The sequence below is a fragment of the Medicago sativa genome, chromosome 8, assembly GCF_051527215.1.
Source record: "Medicago sativa cultivar Bolivia chromosome 8, Bolivia_mono, whole genome shotgun sequence".
Lineage (NCBI taxonomy): Eukaryota > Viridiplantae > Streptophyta > Magnoliopsida > Fabales > Fabaceae > Medicago > Medicago sativa.
This window is the reverse complement of record NC_140756.1, coordinates 39,198,137-39,205,033: the sequence shown is the minus strand read 5'-3', so window position 1 is coordinate 39,205,033 and position 6,897 is coordinate 39,198,137. Positions and strand designations below refer to the sequence as shown.

The 6,897-nt window shown below is 32.2% G+C and overlaps 1 pseudogene; it reads left to right on the top strand.

The window, feature by feature from the left end:
• Positions 1-592: 592 nt before the first annotated feature.
• Positions 593-6,561, top strand: LOC146899008 (protein FAR-RED IMPAIRED RESPONSE 1-like; annotated as a pseudogene).
• Positions 6,562-6,897: the final 336 nt, after the last annotated feature.

Genomic DNA, 6,897 nt, shown 5'->3' with positions numbered 1-6,897 from the left:
CTAAAATCTTAAACCTAACAACTCTGACAATCTAAAAATTTTAACAATTCTACAACAAATCGTCAAAATAATAAAACCTATATAATCGAAATTTAACAAAAAAAAAAATTCAACAACAAAACAACAATGCAATAGGATTAAAAAAACTTACTTGTTTTTTGTGCTTGAAATTGGCTTGGAATGACTTAAGCTTGGTGAAAATCGCACCTCTATTTCTCAAAAACGTAACAATGGAGTTTTGGAAACTCCTATGCCAGTTCTGTTATTATAACAAAACTTCGGCAGTTAACTACCGAGTATTTCCTCGACAGTTAACGGCAGTGAGATCCAGTAAACTTCGGCAGTTAACTGCCGAGGAGCATTTGGGTAAATTACTCGTGTTTCTCAGCCAAATCAAATGTGTCAACAACAATTTTCGTTTCATTTTGATTGTTTGCCTTTACTTTTAATTTAGTTGATTAATTTAAGTTTCTTTTTTAAAAAAATTGTTGCATTAGTGGAGAAAAGATTTACATCTTGTGAAGTAGAAGAAGAAGAGAGTGATCACATAAATGAAAATTGTGAGGATAATTTAGCAGCAAATGAAGATGATGAACTTAAGGTTGGCATGAAATTTAATTCTGCGGAAGAAGTTGACAAATACTACAAGAATTATGCTCGATGTATAGGTTTTGGAGTTAGCAAAATCAGTTCAAAAAATGGAGATGAAGGAAAAAAGTATTTCACTCTAGGGTGTAGCCGTGCGAGAAGCTATGTCAGTAATTCCAAAAATCTGTTAAAGCCAAATGCTAGCATGAAAACACACTGTAAGGCTCGAATAAATGTATGTGCGTCTTCAGATGGAATGGTTACTATTTCTAAGGTTGCTCTTGAACATAATCATGACTTTAGCCCAAGCAAATCAAGATATTTTAGATGCAACAAGAATTTAGACCCTAGTATAAAAAGGAGATTGGAGGTTAATGGATAACTGAAGAATCACAACCTGCAAAACAATGAAATAAAACGTAACTAAGATGACTCAAACACTTATGATATCTGTAAAATTGAAGGAAGAAAAGAAGTACAGTATATTTTTTTTTCTACTATGTGAAAGCAAAGTTTCTCATTTTATAAAGAAAATCATATCCCCATTAGATAACTGTATCGCCCCATACAAGGCAATATTATATATTAATTAATAAATGATAATAACTAATGAATAAAAATGTGTTTTTTATGAATAACGTTCAGCTACTACTTTTAAGGAGAACGGAATTGGAATACCAAGTCAAATTAGTTTAGTAACCGTAAAGCACATTGAAAAATGATTAAGTGCAACAATTATCACCTATTAAATAGGTAGTTTACCTCAAAATAAGTTACAAAAATTATGGCAACACGGGTGATGATATTGCAGAGGAAGTCAACAAATTTAATTTCCAAATAAAGTTAATTAAATCAATCAAAATAAAATAAATAAACAAATAACTTTTAAAATATCTAAATTATACAACAATCCCCCACATATTTCAAAAGTTTTAATTTAAGAAAATATATATAGTCTGAGTCACCTTTCAGTGCAATGCATCGGAACAGTATAGCAAGCTATGGAACCCGTCCTAGACTAACGAGGCTTAACACACAGTGAATTGGTTTAACAAGCTATGGAACACAATACACTTGATGTATGCTAGAGGTCTCATAATCACATTACACCCCCACAATTCTCGTGTAATCGCTGTGTTGCGCTTTTAGGCCGTGGGCGTGTCTGATTTTCATGAGTGCTCTAGAGACCCGCCACGGTCTCATGCAAGCGGCCCCACTTGACACTCATGTAGGTGATTCTATCTAGTGTATGCTACAACCATACACCACCCTAAAGGCTTATGATAATCATTAAAAGCATTAAAAACTTAACCCTTAAATTTTAATTTAATTAGCACTTCTCTTAATCATAACACTATAGGAAAGAGAAAAAACAATTTAGTGCTAACATAACTAAGAAGTGACTTGTTTTTCCCATTGCAATTTTTTCATGAGATCTCCAATCATAAAGGTTGGGTTCCCATCACTTGTTATTTTCGAGTGGCATAGTCTCATTTCCTTCTTTTTCTTCCCGGGTTTTTTGTCTACGAATTCGTTAAATTCACAAATACTGATTAAGACTCTTAATCATAATTAATCTCATATTTCATCAAGTTTATAAAATAAACTCGGATTACACAATAATTTTATACAAGTCTGCTTAATAGTCTGCTGAGCGACAACATATTCATTAATAAGATAAATCTACTTATAGATTTATTCTTATTAGATTCATATCTAACAAAAATCATTGTGTATCCACAATGACTCATATCCAATTATTATCATTGTATTATCTTAATACAATGGTTCATCAACTTTAAACAATCTCTTCTACCATACATATTTTTTTTCATAAATTTATAAATAAATATCTCCTCAATTTTCTTCTATCAAATATAAGGGTCATAAGGGATACTCCATATTTTAATTTAAAAGTTTCTAAATTTCTTAAGAAGTTTCTAAATAAAATATTTTGTGAAAGTATTATACTAATACACATCCTTATGATCTTAGAGACCAAATCATTATTATTTCTCTTATGCTATTCACATCACTTTATATGATGATTCTATCCTTTAGACAGGTCTCAATAATATAATAGAAGATGCACTTTAATAGACTCAATTCACAAAGCTAATTGTGCAAACTTGCATAAACCACACTTCCTATTAAACAAAAGATTACATTTTTCTCATCATCAATAATAAAGCCTCAAATTTTACATTTTTCTTAAACAAAAGAAAGATAGATACATAGCAGCCGGATATACAAACAAATATAAAGCAGCGGCAGCTATCACATTTATCAAGAGACATGTGGAATAAATATTGCAATCACATAAAGTATTTAAGTGCGGCAGAACAATCTAACTTGATCATTATCCTAGTCTCAATTAAAAAAAATGAATGTGGGAACAACACACTAACTTATTTTCAAATAATTTATCCCTCACATTAACTTTGCTTCCCTTAACTCAAATAAATCAACACTAATACATGTACAATGTAATACCTTAACAGGCAAACATAAGGCAAACTGCAGTATTTTCACGTAGTGAAAATTAGAACAACACCACTGATGAATTGTTTGTCGCAAGTGACCACAGCAAGACCGGTAACAACAAGAACAGTAGAACATATATGTCGCCATTGCAAAATCATCTTCGCCCCTAATTCCTTAGATTGTAGTAAGCGGATGACTGAAAAATCACAACCTGCAAAACAATGAAATAAAACGTAAAACCTGAGGCGTGACTGTGTCACTGGACTAAGGAATTATCCGCAGAATTGTGCAACTCCCCCAGAATACAACAGGTTCGTCTCGACGGTAATCGTACCGAGGCTATCAAGACACGAGAAATACACAGACTAAGAAGACTCAAACACTTATGATATCTGTAAAATTGAAGGAAGAAAAGAAGTACAATATATGTTTTTTTCTACAGTATGTGAAAGCAAAGTTTCTCATTTTATTTTATAAAGAAAATCATATCCCCATTAGATAACCGTATCACCCCATACAAGGCAATATTATATATTAATTAATAAATGATAATAACTAATGAATAAAAATGTATTTTTTATGAATAACGTTCAGCTACTACTTGTAAGGAGAACGGAATTGGAATACCAAGTCAAATTAGTTTAGTAACCGTAAAGCACATTGAAAAATGATTAAGTGCAACAATTATCACCTATTAAATAGGTAGTTTACCTCAAAATAAGTTACAAAAAATTATGGCAACACGGAAACGTGATGATATTGCAGGGGAAGTCAACAAATTTAATTTCCAAATAAAGTTAATTAAATCAATCAAAATAAAATAAATAAACAAATAACTTTTAAAATATCTAAATTATACAACACATGCTGGGATTAATATAAGTAGAAATTTTTGTTCTATGGTTGTTGAAGCAAGTGGATATGATAACCTTACATTCAGGGAAAAAGATGTTAGAAACTACATAGACAAAGTGAGGCGGCTTCGACTTGGGACGGGAGACGCTGAAGCCATCCAAAATTATTTTGTTAGAATGCAAAGAAAAAATAGTGAATTTTATTAAGTAATGGATGTGGATGACACAAGTCGTTTACGAAATGTTTTTTGGGAAGATGTGAGATGTAGGGCTGCTTATGAGTATTTTGGTGAAGTAATAACCTTTGACTTGACACCACTTACTCAAAAAATAAACATGACATGCCTTTTGCTCCTTTTGTTGCAGTAAATCATCATGGTCAGTCAGTTCTGTTAGGTTGCACCCTATTTGTCGAATGAGGATACTAAAACTTTTTCTTGGTTGTTCACTTCTTGGTTAGAATGTATGCGTGGGCGTGCACCACAAGCCATAATTACTGAAGAATGCAGTTGAGATCGTCTTCCCGAAAGCTCGCCATCGGTGGTGCTTGTGGCATATAATGAAAAAGGTTCCAGAAAAATTGAGTAGACTCTCTAACTATGAGTCTATCAAAATACTTTTGCATGATGCGGTATATGATTCTTTGAGCATAAGTGATTTCATGAAGAAGTGGGAAAAAATGATTGAATGTTATGAACTTCATGATAATGAATGGTTGAAAGGGTTGTTTGATTAGCGTCATCGTTGGGTTCCTGTGTATGTGAGAGACACAGTTTGGGCTGGAATGTCAACTACACAACGAATTGAAAGTATGAATGCATTTTTTGATGGATATGTGAACTCAAAGACAACATTGAAGCAATTTGTTGAAAAATATGATAATGCATTGAAAGCTAAAATTGAAAAGGAAAATATGCTTGATTTTTGTTCATTCAATAGAATTATTGCTTGTATAAGTCATTTTGGATTTGAATCTCAATTTCAAAAGGCATATACCAATGCAAAATTCAAAGAGTTTCAAGTAGAAGTGGCTTCTATGATGTACTGTCATATTTTCTTTGAGAGAATAGAGGCTTTGAACTCAACATATTGTGTTACAAAAAGTAAAAAGGTATTTGATAAAGTTAAAGACATAATGTTCAAGGTATTCTTCAATGAGAAAGACTTTGAAATACGATGTACATGTTTTTTATTTGAGTTTAAGGGTATTTTATGTAGACATATCATTTGCGTTTCTTAAGCTCACAGCTAAAACAGAGTCAGTGCCCTCTTGTTACATATTGCCAAGATGGAGGAAGGATATTAAGCGAAGAGATACACTTATTAAAAGTGGTTTTGATCAATTAGCCGGAAATGAAGAGTTGCAGCGTGTAGCTAAAGCTTGTGATGCCTTTTACGAAGTTGCTTCTTCATGTATCCATAGTGAAAATGATTTATTGAAAGTAATGGATAGAATAGAGAAATTAAAACTGGAGTTGACATGTCAAGAAAGTTTTTCAGAGATCACTGAAGGAGATAACTTAGTTCAAAATCAGATGACTAAAATCCTTGATCCTATAGCGTCTCGAAGTCCTCCTTCAAAAAGGAAGGCTTCTAAAGTTGATCAAATTGTGAAAAGGAAACTTGTAGGAAAGAAAGGACAAAAAAGCAACAAAAAAAGTAACACTTATCAAAGTCAAGAAGAGGTAATCTTGAAATTTTCAAGTTTATTTTATCTTCTTTACACGTAATAAAATGTATGTCTAATTTAATTTATTTTATGTAGGGGCCTAGTATATCTAAAGTTCAAGAAAATCAAGAGTTCTCTATATCTCAGATCATTGATCTTGATGTGATTGACTCACAAGAGAGCATTCAAGTAAAACAAATGTTAGTTCCCTTCAATCCAAATCAAAAATATCTTGATGTTAATCAGGTGAACATAGATTTCAACACTCTTCAATTTTATTTACACATATAAATTTATATTATGAAAATAACTCATTCAAAATCTATTGTTTCTAGGTTCCATATTATTCTCAAAGCATAGACCACAATGTTTCATATTTAGAACTTTTACAGGTATTGATTTATGATTTGTTTTGACAATATAGTCAAATTGCAACATAAGTCACTAATTATTTCAATCATGTGTGCTTTTTGCAGGCACACCACCGTATAAATGATCATCCATCATCAGGATGGAGTGAAAATGGTTATTAAGCTATTGGAGTAAAATTTGAGTTTATAGTGTAAGGTGGAGTCCATCTTTGGTTGCGGCTTCCTGCTTTTTCTGGTTTGCTGGCTTTTTGGTATATGGGAGCCTCATTCCCTTGACAGTAGCAGCAGGGGTTTCTGTGTTTTGCTGGTTTTTTAGTTTTCTGGCCTGCGTTTTGCTGTTTTAGGCACACGGGGTTTCTAGTATATCAGAACCCTGTGTAATTTTTGTTCCTGTCCGCGAGTTTTGCTGTGCTTCTTGCACACTCTCATCGTAATAAATTTCCTGTTTCTGAAAAAAAGTGTAAGGTGGAGTCCTATTGTTTCAACTGTGTAGTTTTCCTGCATATTTGCAGTAGTTTCTCTGTTGTGAGGTGTATGTAAGTTGCAGGGCAGTTCCATTTCTCAGTTTGGTCTAGTTTGGTTTCATTTTGGCTTTAACGTTACTTAGCCTTCATTTATCATTTTAAACTTTTTGTATTTTTTCCTTCATTGCACTCTTTTTGATTGGTTGAATGTCTTACTATATTTCAATTTCTGTCCTTTTTATGTAATTGATTTTGAAACAGAGATTATCAATCATGTTGAAACTTGATTTTGGAAAGTATCGATCTTCAACATATTAAAATATTACAACAATGTTATTCTAAAAAAAACATTACAATTATGTAATTACATTAACAATATAAAGGGCACCATATATAGGCGGATCACCCTGAAAATCACAAAGACAGAAATGTTTCTGCTAAATAGGAATAATACACTGATCAATCTC